The following is an 18,724-nucleotide window of genomic DNA, read 5'->3' on the forward strand; positions in this document are numbered from 1 at the left end:
CAGCAATGTGATTTATGACTAGATAATTCTTGAGTTAAAATACAAGCATTCCTGACCATTTTTATGCCATGGAGTCTTACCATTACCCTAGAAACCTATGGACACCAGGTTGGGAACCCCTGATTCTACACTAACGATAGAGCACTGCGGCACAGAAACAAGCCCTTCAGCCAAGCTATTCCATGCCAAACTTAGTCTTCCTAGTTCCATCAACCCACACCTGGGCAAAAGCCTTCCATACCCTTCCTGTCCACGTACTTATCCAAATTTCTCTTCAAAATTGCAATCAAAACCACATCCACCACTGCCAGTGGCAGCTCGTCCCACATTCTTTGTAAAGAAGTTCCTTAAATATTACGCCTTTACCCTTAACCCATGACCTCTATTTCTAGTCTCACCTAACCTCAGTGGGAAAAAACTTTGCACTTACCCCATCTATACCATCATAAATATGCAGGAAAGGGAAGGATATGGGCACTGTGGAGGCAGAAGGAATTAGTTTAGAAGAACATTTGATTTGCTCAGTACAATTTTGTGAGCTAAATGGCTTGTTCCTTTGCTGTACTGCTCTGTGTTCTAAATTAGGCCACCTCTTCCTATGGCAGTATCAGGGAAAAGTCCAACTACACCAGTATATTCCTTGGCTGACTACCTTCTCCAGTATGGTAGAAGATTCATGGTGCCTGCAGCTGACACTGTCCCACCATTTCTCTCCATCACTAAACTACAGACCACTTCTCACACTGTACAATAGTCTAGATGAACACTTGACTCCCTTTGGCATAGGGAGAGGCCAATACAAGGATTCTTAAAATATCAATTCACATTAAGCACTGCTGCATTAAACAGCTCTGTCATCACCGGAGATCGTAGTGGTGGATGGCTCCTGATATTCCACTCAGTTGCAGTGATTAACTGTACAGAAAGTTGAGGATTTACACTTACTGATGAAGGCACCATTTAAAATTCTTATAACAAATGAATCTGAATAAAACTATAAACATACTGTACATGTTCCTTAACTTTGGCATCAATGCCAATCTGTTCCAAAAAAAACCATTTAAAACATATCAATTTAATGTGAACTAAAATGGACTTCATTTTTGTTCTAATTCTTGTTTTTCATGTAAAACATTATAATCCATGTCTTGTTGCTTTTTTTCTTGTGAACACTGCTTATCTGATGCTCTGTGCCTATGATACTGCAGCAAATAAGTTTTTCATTGCACCAGTAGTGCAGATGTGTACTTTGCACTACAGCACGGAAACAAGCCCTTCGGCCAATCTATTCCATGCCAAACTTAGTCTTCCTAGTTCCATCGACCCACAGCTGGGCAAGAGCCTTCCACACCCTTCCTGTCCATGTACTTACCCAAATTTCTCTTAAATATTGCAATCAAAACCACATCCACCAATGCCAGTGGACAAAGGCTGCTAAAGAACAATGATTCCATTGATTCTCGCTGGAAGGAGCATTTTCAGGAGCTACTTATTCGTATCACCACTGTTGACATTGAAGTCATCAACCAGCTCCCACAACGACCCATGAAGAAGGACATGATTAAGCCTCCTGATATCATAGCTGTTGGCAGCTTGCAAGAAACAAGGAACAGCAAGGCCGCTGGACCTGATGGAATTTCAGCAGAAATCCTCAAGGAAGATGGCACAGAACTTTTAAATCATGTTCATGTCAAAATCTAGGGCCAGGAGAAGATCCCAGCTGAACTCAGAAGCGCTCTGAATGTCACACTCTTCAAAAAAGGTGACAAAGTTGATTGCAGAAATTATATAAGTATCTCCCATCTCTCTCTATAACAAGAAATGTACTCAGCCAAATTTTATGTGACTGGCTTACACCTCTTGCAAAAGATCTCCTGCCTGAGTCTCAGCGTGACTTCCGACCAGCAAAAGGAACATCTGACATGATTTTTACAGCACATCAATTGCAGGAGAAAGCCCAGGAACAAAATCTCCTATTTTATATGTCTTTCAAAGACCTTACAAAAGCATTTCGCTCAGTAAATCATCCTGCCCTTTGATAGGTACTGTCCACAATCAGGTGCCTGGAGAAATACCTCAAGATCTTGCAGTTCTTTCACAATGATATGAGTGTGACAGTCATCAGCAACAGAGGCTATGAAACAGCACTTTTAAGGTTGAGAAAAGGATCATAGAGGGGTGCATCATTGCCCCAACTCTGCCTTTTTCATTGCAACCATTCTTCACCTCACAGGTCAAGACTTCCCACGAGGACAGATGGGGGGCTCTTTAACCTTAACAAGAGCAAGGAGTCAACTACTTCCATCATGGACCTCCAATATGCCATCGTAGCTCACTTTGAGAAGGTTCTCAGTGCATAATGGATGCTTTAGCAAGAGCATACAGTCTCCTGGGACTTGATTTAAACATATAGAAAACCCAAGTCCTGCACCAAACTGCTCTAGATCAAGCTCCTAAACCTCCAACTGCCCAAGTTGACAACATCACTCTGGAGAACATTGATCATTTCCCATATCTTGGCAGCCTTCTTTCTTCAAGACCCAACACTGACCTTGAAACGAATTGCAGAATAGGCTGCACAAGTGGAGCTATTGCCAGGCTGAGAAAGAAGGTTTTGAAGATAGGATATCAAGACCAACACTATGTTTCTGGTCTATAAAGCTATTGTCCTCTCTTAGAACAGGTGTACTAATTCCAGCATCCTGAAGGAAGCTAACATTAACTCCATAGCCACAGTGGTGACTCAACCCAAATTGTGATGGGTCAACCACATCATCCATATGCCTGACTCCCACCTCCCTAAACAACACCTGTTCAGCCAACTCAAGGTTGCAAAGTGCATTTCTGGAGGGCAGAAAAAGTGGTTCAAGGACAATATCAAGACCCACGTGAGGAAATACCACAGCAAACAGAATGGATGAGAGAAATTAACACAGGATAGGAAAAGTTGGAGAAGGACTGTCTATTAGGGGACTGCATAGCTGGAAGAATACCTCCAGCGCGTCACTAAGACTAAATGGCTTCAACATAACAAGAGACTGGGAAAATCCCAACCAGCTACATCCACCAACACCTCAATGACCTACAGCTGCCAACACTGCAATCGGACTTGTAGATCATGGATTGGCTTCTTCAGTCATCTCAAGATCCACAAGCGACCAGATCAGCCATCAGGAGAAGAACCATACTCGACTACAAGTGACTGCTGATGATGATGTTCACTTCTACCGAGCTGTAGGTACACCCTAAGTTGTTCCTATCAATGAACTAAAATAGGTTATTCTACTTGCATAAATTTGCAGAGAAGCCATTAAAACCATGAATAACAACTAAAGGTGGCCTATCATTGTATCACCTTCATTGCATATATAAGTTATGTTGAAAACAGTCAATAGATATTGATAATGAATTAAAGATTGAAATTCCTTTCTACTCCCTGACACTGAGGTTATGCATTAAGAGCTGCATTATGGAAGTTCAAAACATACGATGAAAATTATTTTTACCGGTAAATTACTGCAAAATGATGCTTACAGATAGAATATTCCATACACAATTTCAGCTTAGCACAGAAGGCAGTGTAAAATCCTGCTGACAAGAATATCTGACATAATAAGTGTGGAATCTGTTGCGAAGAAAATCAATACATCCTTTTGATTTGACTGTAACTTTGCTGGCACCTTGTTCAATGTCTCTCCCATTACAGATGTTGAGACTGGTCGGTACTTCTGAATTACCCAGTGCACAAGGGGAATGGAGGTGGCTGCTCAATATATAGAGGAGCGTGATATTTATCACCAGCACGTTTAGAAGGTTTTGATTTCAGAATCAGAAGCAGTTTTACTATCACTGGGATATGTTGTGAAATTTGTTATTTTGCAGTGCAATACAACAATGATTACAATAAGAAATATAATATGTAAATAAAGAGTGTAAAAAGAGAGTAAACAGTGAGGTAGTCTTCATGGGTTGATGGACCATTCAGAAATCTGATTTTGGTTGTGAATTTGTATTCAATTTTGACCGTAGGTTGCCGCAGTTCGATGGCCATACTCCACAGCACCAACAAGTGAGGCAACTGGAATTGAATATAATACTCTGTGTGCATCGTGTTCAATTCTGGTTACCTCATTAGAGGAAGGACGTGGAAGCTTTAGAGAGGGCAATTGAAAGATAATATCTAGAGTGAAAACAGGTCATTGAATAGCTTAACCCCAGAAATATCAAATTCAATGAGATAATGCTGAAAGAAATATCCTGATGTAAGGAAGTTCTGACTGAAAAAAAAACAAATTCCTGGAATAAGTATTAGCATATGAGAGAGCCAAATTCAACTGGTGTGACACCTGCTGCAGAAAAGCTATGAAGCTTCTAGAAAAAAACACAGAAGCAGCTGTATAACAAATACTTGTAAATTCACAGAAAAATTACACACCTGTGCATTCAATGGCCACTTTACCAGATGCCTCCTGTACCTAATAAAGTGGCCACTAAGTGTACGTTTGTGGTTTTCTGCTGCTGTAGCCCATCCACTTCAAGGTTCGTCATGTTGTGCATTCAGAGATGCTCTTCTGCACACCACGGTTGTAATGTGTAGTTATTTGAGTTACTGTCACCTTCCTGTCAGCTGAACCAGTCTGGCCATTCTCCTCTGGCCTCTCTCATTAACATGGCACGTTGGCCGAAAGAGCTGATGCTAACTGGATGTTTTTTGCTTTTCTCACCATCCTCTGTAAACTCTAGAGACTGCAGTGTGTGAAAATCCCAGGGCATCAGCAGCTTCTGAGATACTCAGACCACCCTATCTGGCACCAACAATCATTCCAACAAAGTCATTTAGACAACAGTTCTTCCCCATTGATATGTTTGGTCTGGACAACACCTGTCACCATGTCTGCATGCTTTTACGGTGCTATGTTTTTGGCTGATTAGATACTTGCATTAATGAGCAGCTGATCACTGAAATCACTAACCTGTAACTTTGCTTCAGGGTTGAGCTTTTGACCTACCTGTACAAACTGGCATTGTTGCAGTGTGAACGGAAATCTCGAAGGTGCAAGGTAGTTGCAGTACAGACTAAATCAAAGTGGCAGGGGCTGGGGCCAAGAGTGAGGAACAAGCCAATGACTTGCCATTGCTGGAGCAGACTTGGAGCCAATTCAAAGCAGCAGAACTGAGGAAAGGCAGAAGGGTGGCGGCAGGACCCGCACCCGAGAGTGAGGAACAAGCCGATGTTTGACTGACTTAACCGCTGAGCCAGATTAGAAAGGCTGGGTACAGGTCGAATCCTGAGTCTGAGAGAGCATCAAAGCAATGGAGCCTGCATCCAGATGCAAGGGAAACCCCGACGTTTGGCCGATTGAAAAGATCAGAGCGTTAGGGCCACGGGTGAGAGCCAGAGTTCAGCTCACTGCCCAGCAAGGTTTACTCACTGAACTCAGCCTGCAACTCATGGGCTTTTGGACCAGTTGCAGTGCTCACTGGCCTCATGGCTGTGAACTCACTTCTGTGAATTTCAGTTATGAACGTTATTTGTTTCTTATTGTTAGCATTTTTTTGCATATTGGGTGTTTAAAGGTCTTTTTTAATGGCTTCTACTGGGTTTCTTTATTTTGTGGCTGCCTGCAAGGAGGCAAATCTCAAGGTTGAATAGAGCACACATACTTTAATACTAAATGTACTTTGAACTAAGACATGAACCTAATAGAGTAGCCATTTGAGTGTAGGTGATAATATAAAAATATAAGCAAGGGAAGGAAAGTTACACTACAAGAAAAATACAAGGAAAATAACAATTCTATTTCCTAATCCAACAAGTGCAAAGCCAAGTTTATTGTCATTTGTATCATTGGCACAGAGCAGATGTACCACACATGAAACATCATAAAGTTCACATCCGTGTTCCCTTTAACTTGAATGCACTGTATTGTCTGTTGACAGAATGCTATCCTATCAATTCTTTTAAAGAGATTAGATTTATTTGTCATGTACACCAAAACATTAGAACATACGGCATATTATTGTGGCAAATCAGATCAGCGAGGATTGTGTTGGGCACAGTCCAAAGATGTGCTGGGGGCAGCCCAAAGGTGTCACCAGCTCCAACATATACACCCACAATATATCAACCCTGACTGTATGTCTTGGAAATGTGGGAGGAAACCGGAGCACCTGGAGGAAACCCGCATGGTCACGGGGAGAACATGCAAGCTCGGTAAAGGCAGTGGTGGGATTTGAACCCTTATCATTGATTGCTGGCTGCCACTGTAAACCAATGAAGTAAACACTATGCTATCATGCTGCCCTTCTTAGAGCAGGCTAGCCAGAAAAAAAAGATACTAGTTTGAGCTCCTCTTATCTGAAATGCGTGGGGCCAAAACTGTTTCGGATTTCAGATTCTTTTCAGATTTTGGAATACATAATCAGATAGTTTGGGATTGGCATCAAAGTACATTTATTTATGTGATACTGGTACGCAGTCTTTGTCTTACACTTGTTCATCACACATATGGACTGATGCAGCCATTCGGCATGTTAGATTTCCATCCCCAACAATCTTGGTAAACTTATCAATAAATTTCTCTGCTGCTTTGTGTTCAGCAGATGCTTTATCACCACAAATCTAATGTTGCGCTTCTTCTTAAATTTCTGCAACCATCTTGTTGACTATACGTGAGTACCTTCAATTTTCAGTTTGTTGCGATAGAACTTTGCTTGTTTCATAGTCAGCCTACCTTAAATGGCATATGATCATTCTGACAGTGATGAATCCACCCTTTCAATACACGTTCACGATGTTCTTGTTTTGCTCTATGCAGTTTTTTCTATTTTTCATTAACTTTGGTTCATTACATATGGGAGGTCAATTCTCAAAACTGTCTGGTTTGCAGAGACCTGGGAGTCTTCCCAGCACCTCAAGGAATTTTCCATTTGGGACATCATGTCAGCACTCAAAAAAATGTTGAATTTCGGAGGTTTTGGGATTTTGGAATTTTGGATAAGGGGTGCTCAGCCTGTAATTGCAATAAGTTCAAGTTTAGTTTGGGCACTGTGGAATTTTTAACTTTAAAATATTCCATTTCATCCAGTACATCAGCTTTTTATGTGCATTTTTCAATGTGTGGCAAACAGCAGACTGTTAAGTGATAATTAGATACAGTCAGTTGTCATTTTTGCTTTTTAATTCAATTAATTATCACTTTTCCAGGCTGTAGATTTATGAATAGCATCCTATTGGTTTATGACAAATACAGTATTCATTTCAGCAGATGTTGGGGCATCTGTAATCATAAAATGCACTGTAACTAATTAGAACATATGTTTTATGTTTCCTTAACATTAAAAGCAAAACATTTAAATTATTTTAAACAATTTCTTAGAGTGCGTTAGCTGTTGATAAAATATTTTGATTCACCAGACACAAGTTGGTTGATATTTTTCAGACTCACTTAGCCAACTGCGATTGCCCGCTGCCCTATTTGCTTAATCGCTAGAGCAATGAGATAATAGTCAAGACGATAAGACGTAAGAGCGGAATTAGGCCATTTGGCCCATCAAGTCTGCTCTATTATTCCATTGTGACAGAATTATTATCCCTCTCAACCCCAGTCTTCTGCCTTCTCCCTTTTGACACTTTAACTAAACAAGAACCTATCAACCTCCACTTAAATTATATCCACTGACTTGTCCTCCACAGGTGTCTGTGGCATAGAACTCCACAGATGCACCATCCTCTGGTTAAAGAAATTCCAATTCTAAAGAAACTTCTTTCTATTCTGAGGCTGTGGCCTCTGGTCCTAGACTCTCCCACTACAGGAAACATCCTCTCCGCACCCACTCAATCCAGACCTTTCAGTATTTGATAGGTGTCAGCAAGACCCCATTCTACACTCCAGCAAGTTCAAGGGAGTTGTTCTTCTAGTTCAGAACAGATGGTGAAACATGCAAAAATGCTCTAGTCATTATCTGGTTTCAGTGTAGGATTTTGTGAATAAAACACACAAGAGTAGTTTTATGCGCTTAACAAAAGCCGCAGCCCTTTACTTCCACTACGAACAAACCAAAAGCAGTCTCCTTGCACTGATGTCATTTCTTAAAGTGAGCACAACAACTTGATGGTGCTTGTGAATTATGTAGCGGAGTTTCTGTTATGAACAAAATGTGTCATCCGTCACCCATTATATTACCTACACAGTAAGGTTACAGGAAAAGATAAAATAATCATTTGATTAAGGGTAGTTGGTATGTCACCAAAGACTCTGGCAAATTTCTACAGGTAAACTGTGGAGAGCATACTGACTGCATCACTGTCTGGTATGGAGATTCCAAAAGCACAGGATCAAAGAAAGCTGCAGAGGGTTGTAAACTGACTCAGCCCCATCACAGGCACTCGCCTTCCCACCATGAACGATATCTTCAAAGGGCAATGCTTCAAGAAGCTGGCATCCATCGTGAAGTGCTCTCGCCACCCAGGACATGCCCTCTTCTCATTATTGCCATCAGAGAGGAGGTACGGGAGCCTAAAGACACAAACGCAGTGTTTCAGGAACAGCTTCTTCCTCCCGCCAGCAGCTTTCTGAAAACTGCCTCACTATCTTTGCACAATTTATTATTTTATAATATATGCTGTATATTTCTGTTTGTAATTTATATTAGATCTTATGTATTGTTGCCCCAAAACAAGAAATTTCAAGACATATTCTGATTCTGATTGATAAACCTAATTGAAAACACATTTAAAACTTTAGTGGCTTTCCTGTTTATGGCTGGTTTCTTTAATGGAAAACTTTTGAAAGAGTTCTATAATTTTAGTAACTTCATTAGTCAGCTCTGGTTAATTGTGTCCAGAGTGGTATTTTTAATTCTTGCTTCTGTTGGTCAGGGAAGAACATAGAAACATAGAAACCCTTCAGCCCACAAAGTTGTGCCGAACATGTCCCTACCTTAGAAATTACTAGGATTACCTATAGCCCTCTATTTTTCTAAGCTCCATGTACCTATCTAAAAGCCTCTTAAAAGACCCTCTCGTATCCACCTCCACCACCATTGCCGGCAGCCCATTCACACACACTGACCACTCTCTGAGAAAAAAAAACTTACCCCTAACATCTCCTATGTAACTAACGTGGGAAGTGAAAAGCCAAAATTGTCATTTTATTTTGGAACATCAGCCATTTGACTTAATACCAGTGTATCAGTTTGTTGGCTGGCTTCACTGGACATATAGTTACAGTAGGTTCTATTTAATGGGTGGCAAATATGCAGAATTCATTACCACAGGTGCTGTGGAAACCAAGTCTCTGGGTATATTTAAGGCAGAGGTTGAAAGGTACTTGATTAGGAAGGATGTCAAAGATTATGAGAAGGCAGGAGAACAGGGTTGAGAGGGAAAATAAATCAGCTATGATGGAATTGTTGAGCAGACTTGATGGGCCAAATGGACTAATTCTGCTCCAATATCTCATGGTCTTAGTTACTTTTGTTTCTTGACATGGCCACCTGACAACTATAGAAATTCCTCCTCATGTCTGTTCTAGATTTGACCATTTTGTTGTCCTCCTCCTCCCTGTACACAGGCAGAAGCTGAACGGCAAGACGTCGGAGAGAAGGACGACAAAGAGGTGGCCACAGGAAGCAGAGGAGCAGCTGTGTGATTTCTTCGAGACTGGACCATGTTCATTGACTCAGAGGATCTGACCAAATACACCACAGTCGTCATGGACAACAATCATAGATGAGCGTGTCCCCACAAGATCATTCAGTCTTCTACAATCAGAAGCCCTGGATGAACCATGAGATCCACATTCAGATGAGGGCCAGATCAGTGGTGTTCAGGTCTGGTACTCAAGTAAAATACAAGAGATCCAGGTATGTCCTGCGGTAGCAATTCTGGACCAAACTTGAATCACTGAAAGATGCTCGACAGGTAGGGCTTAAATGTTATCACTTCCTACAAAGTGAAACCAAGCAACATAGGTGACAACAAGGTTTCACTCCCAGATGAGTTCAACGCCTTCTGTGCTCACTTTGACCATCAAAACATGGCAGCACCTTCGTGACCCCCCCATAACCTCCAGTGACCCTGTGATTTCACTCTCCTAGGCTAACATGAGAGCTTTCCTCAGGAGAGTGAACCCATAGAAAGCATCTGGCCCAGAGGGCATACCTGGCTGAATACTAGAGACCTGTGCAAATGCCTGGAGTATTCACCGATATCTTTGACCTCTCACTTCGACAGTCCAAAGTACCCAGCTCCTTCAAGCAGGCTTCAGTTATCCTGGTGTCCCAGTAAAACATGAAACCTGCCTCAAGGACTTTGTCCAGTAGCAATTATATCCTCTGTGATGATGTGCTTTGAAATGCTGGTCATGAAACATATCAGCTCCTGCCTGAGAAGTGACTTGGATCTGCTCCAATTTGTCTTTTGTAAAAACAGATCAATAGCAGCTGCCATTTTGTTGGCTCTTCATTCAGCCCTGGAACATCTGGACAGTGAAGATGGATAATCAGGATGCTCTTCATTGACTACAGCTCTGAATTCTATACTATCATCCTCTCAAAACTCCTGTCTTATTTATTATTCCTTTCTCTTTTTGTATATGCACCGTTCATTGTCTTTTGCACATTGGTGGCTTGTCCATGTTGTTGGGTGTGCTCATTCATTGATTCTACAGAGTCTCTTTGTATTTACTGTGAATGCCCACACAAAAATAAAAATGTATGTACTTCAATAATAAATTTACTTTGAACTTTGAAATTTGAAGGGACTTGTTTCTATTCTGAGGCTGTGCCCCCAGTCCTGGACCCGCCCACTTTGAAAGCATCCTCTCCACATTCACTCTATCTAGACTATTCATTATTCGGTAGGTTTCAATGAGATTCCCTCTAATTCTTCTAAACCCCAGTGAGTCGTGAAGCACTCGTCATACCTTAACCCTTTCATTCCTGGGGTCATTCTCATGACCGGCCCCTGGACTCTCTCCAATGACAGCCTAAACTTTCTTAATAAGGGACCCAAATCTGCTCACGACATTCCAAGTCAATGCCTTATAAAACCTCACCATTACATCCTTGCTTTTATACTCTAGTCCTTTCAAAATGAATGCTAACATTAGATTTGCTTTCTTTACCATCAACTCAACCGCAAGTTAACCTTTAGGGAATCCTGCACAAGGATTTCAAAGTCCCTTTGCACCTCGGATTTTGGAATTTTCTCCCCATTTAGAAAATAGACTACACTTTTATTCCGGCTACCCAAGTGTATGTCCATGCACTTCTCCATACTATATTCCATCTGCTACTTCTTAGCCCATTCCCTGTATCTGTCTTAAGTCCTTGTTCAAATCCCCTGCCCCCCCCCCCACCTTTTTTCATATCATCTGCAGACTTAAACACAGAGTCATCAATTCCAGAGAGACAGAGGATGAAATGGAGCAGGCCCAACACTGACCCCTGCGGAAAGCCACCGATCACCAACAACCAACCAAAAAAGGCTTTTCCCTTTCTTTGCCTCCTGCCAGTCGGCCAAATTTCAAAATCTTCAAAAAGGAAATGAATGGTGAGAGAAGACAGAAGACAGAAATGCCCAGCACTGCACTGTACAGGCCATTGTCCGTTGTCCCAACCCTTTAACCTATTCATGCATTGCCAAAGTTGGGTGTTTCAAACTTGTTCTGCTGGGGACCTGCCATTGACTTCTGTGGGGTTTATGGGGCTGAGCTATACAATATTCTCTGGAAGAGTATAGACTCCAACAATGTTCACCAGCATCTCCAGTTATTTCCCAGTCCTGGGAACTGGATAGGGAGCAGTTATATTTAATTGCACTGTTCCTCAGAGCTCTGTGGGAGCCACACTTCAAGATGTTAATGACGTTTGATAGCACTCAGAGACATAACACTCACAGCTTTCACAGCTTGCTGCTGTAAAAACAGCAACAGGCATACCAGTATGTGGGTGGGATAACTTACTTCAGGGGATAACACCCCTCACGTCCAGCTGCCGTGGTGAGTTGATCACAAAGCAAGAACCTAAGACACAGAAGACGTTTGTGAGCTGGCACTTGAGTACCGAGTAGAGTTTTGGTCACCCCGTCATAGGCAAGATGTAGAAAGACTGCAGAAAAGATTTACAGGACTAGGGGGCTTGATAGGTCCTTATTCCTTGGAAAGTGACCTTATTAGAAACACTCGAAGCTGTGAGAGGAATGGGTAAGGTGCACAGTAACAGCCTCTTCCCTGGGGCACAAAACTAAGGGTGAGAGGGGAAAGATCTGAAAGGAACATAAGCAACAATCTTTTCCACACAGAGGGTGGTGGGTATGTGGAACGAGCTGCCAGAGGAAGTGGGTGAGGCAGGTACAATAGTATCAATTCAATGGGTACATGGAAAAGAAGAGTTTAGAGGGATACAGGCTGAATATAGGGAATTAGGACCAGTTGGATGGGCAGGGACTTCTTGGACCAAAAAGCCTGTATTTGTGTTGTTCTGCTCTGTAACACTATTTAACACTCCCTCAGAACTCCACTGAGATATTTCAGTTCAAGTTCTGAAGAAGGGTCTCAGCTCAAAATGTCGATTGATTATTCATTTCCATAGACGCTGCCTGCCCTGCTGAGTTCCTCCGGTATTTTATCTGTGTTGCTTTGGATTTCCCGCATCTGCAGCATTTCTCGTGTTTATTGAGATGTACTCTACCTGTCCTGATGAAGCGTCTTAGCCCAAAACGTTGACTGTTTATTCACCACCACAGATGCTGCCTGAACCGTTGAGTTCCTCCAGCATTTTCTGTGTGCTGCCAAAGATCTCCAGCATTTGCAGAATCTCTTGTGCCACTGAGATACGGTATACCCTAACATTCTTCACTGCAGTTGTCCCTATCGATACCTTATTTAGTATGAATCTGCCTAGAGACTGGATGGTACTGGTTTAAGAATCTTACACCTTACTCTTTACCTGCCCTGATTCACCCTGATTCACATTCAGATTTATGGAGCACATGTACATCAAAACATGCAGCGAAGTGCGTCGTTAACAAGCACACGCAAGTAACACACACTAAATGCTAGAGGAACCAAGCTGGTCAGGCAACATCCATGGAAATTTAAAAACAGTCGACATATCAGGCTGAGACCCTTCTTCAACACACTCAAAGATGTGCTGGGGTCACCACACATCCCAGCACCAACATAGCACATTCACAATGCTCAGCAGAGAACACACGACACAGAACCCGACAAAACAGAACATGCACCTAGCAGCACAAGCAAGAGACGCTGGAAATCCAGGCAACACACACAAAATGCTGGAGGAGCTCAGCAGTACAGTCGACGTTTCAGGCTGACACCCTTGAAGTGTTACACAACAAGCAAGAGATGCTCTGGGCCTGTACTTACTGAAGTTCAGAAGAATGAGGGGGGATCTTATCGAAACCGAGTGAATATTGAAAGGCCGAGATAAAGGGGATGTGGAGAGGATGTTTTCTATAGTGGGGGAGTCTAAGACCAGAGGGCACAGCATCAGAATAGAAGGACGTCCCTTTAGAAATGAAATGGGGAGGAATTTCTTTAGCCAGAGGGTGGTGAATCTGTGGAATTCATTGCCACAGACAGCTGTGGAGGCCTAAGCTGATTACATTTAAATCAGAGGTTAATAAGTTCTTGATTAGTCAAAGTGTCACAAGTTACCAGGAGATGGCAGGAGAATGGGGATGAGAGGGATAATAAATCAACCATGAGTGATTGGTGGAGCAGACTCGATGGGTCAAATGGCCTAATTCTGCTCCTATATAGAAACATAGAACACATACAGGCCCTTTGGCCCACAAAGCTGTGCTGAACATGTCCCTACTTAGAACTACCTAGGCTTTACCCATAACCCTCTATTTTTCTAAGCTCAATGTAGCCATCCAGGAGTCTCTTAAAAGACCCTATCATTTCCGCCTCCACCACCTCCGCCAGCAGCACTCACCACGCTCTGCATAAAAAACTTACCCCTGACATCTCCTCTGTACCTAGCACCTTAAAACTATGCCCTCTCGTGCTAGCCAATTCAGCCTTGGGGAAAAGCCTCTGACCATCCACATGATCAATGCCTCTCATCATCTTATACACCTCTATCAGGTCATCCCTCATCCTCCGTCACTCCAAGGAGAAAAGGCCGAGTTCACTCAAACTATTCTCATAAGGCGTGTTCCCAATCCAGGCATTCTTGTAAATCTCCTCTGCACCCTTTCTATGGCTTCCACATCCTTTCTGTAGTGAGGCGACCAGAACTGAGCACAGTACTCCAAGTGGGGTCTGGCCAGGGTCCTATATAGCTGCAACATTACCTCTCGGTTCTTAAACTCAATCCCACAGTTGATGAAGGCCAATGCACCGTAAGCCTTCTTAACCACAAAGTCAACCTGTGTAGAAGCTTTCAGTATCCTATGGACTCAGACCCCAAGATCCCTCTGATCCTCCACGCTGCCAAGAGTCTTACCATTAATACTATATTCTGCCATCATATTTGACCTACCAAAGTGAACCACTTCACACTTATCTGGGTTGAACTCCATCTGCCACTTCTCAGACCAGTTTTGCATCCTATCAATGTCCCGCCGTAACCTCTGACAGCCCTCCACACTATCCACAACACACCCAACCTTTGTGTCATCAGCAAATTTATTAAGCCAACCCGACACTCCCTCATCCAGGTCATTTATAAAAATCACAAAGAGTAGGGGTTCCAGAACAGATTTCTGAGGCACAATATGCAGAATATGACCTGTCTACAACCACTCTTTGCCTTCTGTGGGCAAGCCAGTTCTGGAAATACAAAGTAATGTCCCCTTGGATCCCATGTCTCCTTACTTTCTCAATAAGCCTTGTATGGGATACCTTATCAAATGCCTTGCTAAAATCCATATACACTACATCTACTGCTCTACTTTCATCAATGTGTTTAGTCACATCCTCAAAAAATTCAATCAGAGGACCTGCCTTTGACAAAGCCATGCTGACTATTCCTAATCATATTATGCCTCTCCAAATGTTCATAAATCCTGCCTCTTGGGATCTTCTCCATCAACTTACCATCCACTGAAGTAAGGCTCACAGGCCTATAATTTCCTGGGCTATCTCTACTCCCTTTCTTGTATAAGGGAACAACATCAGCAACCCTTCAATCCTCCAGAACTGCTCCCTCCCTCACTGATGATACAAAGATCATTGTCAGAGGCTCAGCAATCTCCTCGCTCGCTTCCTACGGTAGCCTGGGGTACATCCCATCCGGTCCTGGTGACTTATCCAACTTGATGCTTTCCAAAAACTCCAGCGCATCCTCTTTCTTAATATCTGCATTCTCAATCTTTTCAGTCCACTGCAAGCCATCCCTACAATCGCCAAGATCTTTTTCCATAGTGAATACTGAAGCAAAGTACTCATTAAGTTTCTCTGCTATTTCCTCCGGTTCCATACACACTTTTCCATTGTCACACTTGATTGGTCCTATTCTCTCACATCTTATCTTTTTGCTCTTCACATACTTGTGGAATGCCTTAGGATTTTCCTTAATCCTGTCCACCAAGGCCTTCTCATGACCCCTTCTGGCTCTCCTAATTCAATTCTTAAGCTCCTTCCTGCAAGCCTTATAATCTTCTAGATTCATATCATTACCTAGTTTTTTGAACCTTTCATACGCTCTTCTTTTCTTCTTGACTAGATTTACAACAGCCTTTGTGCACCACGGATCTTGTACCGTACCATCCTTTCCATGTCTCATTGGAACAAACCTACTCAGAACCCCATGCAAATATCCCCTGAACATTTGCCATTTGATACATTTTCCTGAGAACATCTGTTTCTACTTTATGCTTCCAAATTCCAAATTCCAAATTCGTGCCTGATAACCTCATAGTTCCCCTTACTCCAATTAAATGTTTCCCTAACTTGTTTGTTCCTATCCCCCTCCAACGCTATGGTAAAGGAAATAGAATTGTGATCACTATCTCCAAAATGCTCTCCCACTGAGAGACCTGACACCGGACCAGGTTCATTTCCCAATACCAGATCAAGTACAGCCTCTCCTCTTGTAGGCTTATCTACATATTGTGTCAGGAAACCTTCCTGAACACACCTAACAAACTCCAGCCCATCTAAACCCCTTGCTCTAGGGAGATGCCAATCAATATTTAGGGAATTAAAATCTCCCACCACACTACCCTGTTGTTATTACTCCTTTCCAGAACCTGTCTCCCTATCTGCTCCTCAATGTCCCTGTTACTATTGGGAGGTCTTTAAAAGACACCCAGTAGAGTTATTGACCCCTTCCTATTCCTAACTTCCAGCCACAGAGACTCCATAGACAATCTCTCCATGACTTCCTCCTTTTCTGCAACCGTGACACTATCAACAGTTCCACGCCCCCACCTCTTTTTCCTCCCAGCCTGTCCTTTCTGAAACATCTAAAGCCTGGAACTCGAAGTAGCCATTCCTGCCCCTGCACCATCCAAGTCTCTGTAATGGCAATAGACAATAGACAATAGACAATAGGTGCAGAAGTAGACCATTCGGCCCCTCGAGTCTGCACCGCCATTCTGAGATCATGGCTGATCATTCACTATCAATACCCAGTCCCTGCCTTGTCCCCATATCCCTTGATTCCCCTATCCATCAGATATCTATCCAGCTCCTTCTTGAAAGCATCCAGAGAATTGGCCACAACATCATAACCCTAAGTGCTGATCCATGCTCTGGGCTCATCCGCTTTATTCATGATACTCCTCACATTAAAGTAGACACACCTCAAACCATCAGACTGAGTTTGTCCCTTCTCTATAACCTGTCTATCCTCCCTTTCACACCGTCTCCAAACTTTCTCAATTTGTCAGCCAACCTCCCTTTCCTCTGTCACTTCAGTTCGGTTCCCACCCCCCAGCGATTCTAGTTTAAACTCTCCCCAGTAGCCTTAGCAAACCTCCCCACCAGGATATTCGTCCCCCTGGGATTCAAGTGCAACCCGTCCTTTTTGTACAGGTCATACCTGCCCAGAACATGTCCCAAAGATCCAGAAATATGAATCCCTGCCCCCTGCTCCAATCCCTGAGCCACGCATTTATCCTCCACCTCATTCTATTCTATACTCACTGTCACATGGCACAGGCAGTAATCCCAAGATTACTACCTTTGAGGTCCTGCTTCTCAACTTCCTTCCTAACTCCCTGTGGTCTTTTTTCAGGACCTCTTCCCTTTTCCTACCTATGTCATTGGTAACAATATGTACCAAGACCTCTGGCTGTTCTCCTTCCCACTTCAAGATATTGTGGACACGATCAGAAACATCCCGGACCCTGGCACCTGTGTAGCAATCTACCATCTGCGTTTCTTTCCTGCATCCACACAATTTCCTATCTGGCCCCCTAACTATAGAGTCCCCTATCACTGCTGCCATCCTCTTCCTTCCCCTACCCTTCTGAGCCACAGGGCCAGACTCTGTGCCAGAGGTGTGACCACTGTTACTTCCCCCAAGTAAGCCGTCTCGCCCAACAGTACTCAAACAGGAACACTTATTGTTAAGGGGGCAATCACTGGGGTACTCTCTAGCACCTGCTTCTTGCCCTTCCTTCTCCTGACTGTTACCCACTTCTCTGTCTCCTGTGGTCCTGGGGTGACTACCTGCCTATAGCTCCTCTCTATCACCTCCTCTCTCTCCCTGACCAGACGAAGGTCATCGAGCTGCATCTCCAGTTCCCTAACACGGTCCCTAAGGAGCTGCAGCTCAGCGCACCTGGTGCAAATGTGGTCGTCCGGGAGACTGGGAGTCTCCAGGATCTCCCACATCTGACACAGAGCACAGAAAACCGGCCTCACACACATACTCTCTTTTTATTTTAAACAAATGACCTACCTCGCCTCGACCCTTTATCGCCGAAGCCTTCCTACTCTGTCTCACTCTCCTCTGATACCCGCTCTGTAAATCTGTCTTCCTTTTAAACTCTTCCCGCTGTTCTCACTGGCCGACCTCCACGCGCTTGTGCAGTCGTGCCCCTTCAAACTGCCGAAGAAAAAAAAATCTTATGGTCTACTGGTCCAACACAAGAACAGCAAAACAAGAACACGAGCTGCTGCAGGTGCTGTAGGTCCAAAGCCACATACATAAAATGCAAAAGGAACTCAGCCAGTCAGGCAGCGTCTACAGAGAAGAATAAAGAGTTGAAATTTTGGGTTGAGACCCTTCATCGGGACAGCAAAACAAGCCCCTTTCATTCTTCCAACCCTCTTTGACACACATCCACCCCCACAGACAGTCCTCCAAGTCCAGGACTGCACTTTCTCTACAACTGTTACACTTTATTCTTCACTCTGTTATTGTTTTCCCTTGTTCTACCTCAATGCCCTATGTAATGAATTGACCTGTTGAAACAGGACGATCTGCAAGACAAGTTTTCCACCGTACAATCAACATTGTCGCTATCAGTCTGCTGTTGGAGGTGTTTCATGAGTTAAAGGTGGGAGGGAACATCCTGAAAGGGAATTGAGAGGCAGTGGATAGGAGAAAGTAGGAAATCGTTGCTGTATAAATCAGACATCAGTTCAGTTAAGGGACCCTTCCACTAAACAAGTCTTTACTTCCCCCCACCCCATTCTCTGCAGTGATCACACCCTCGACAATTCCCTCAGAACATAGAACATGGAAATTTACAGCACATTACAGGCCCTTCGGCCCACAATGTTGTGCCGACCAT

The sequence above is a fragment of the Hypanus sabinus genome, chromosome 5, assembly GCF_030144855.1.
Source record: "Hypanus sabinus isolate sHypSab1 chromosome 5, sHypSab1.hap1, whole genome shotgun sequence".
Classification (NCBI taxonomy): Eukaryota; Metazoa; Chordata; class Chondrichthyes; order Myliobatiformes; family Dasyatidae; genus Hypanus; species Hypanus sabinus.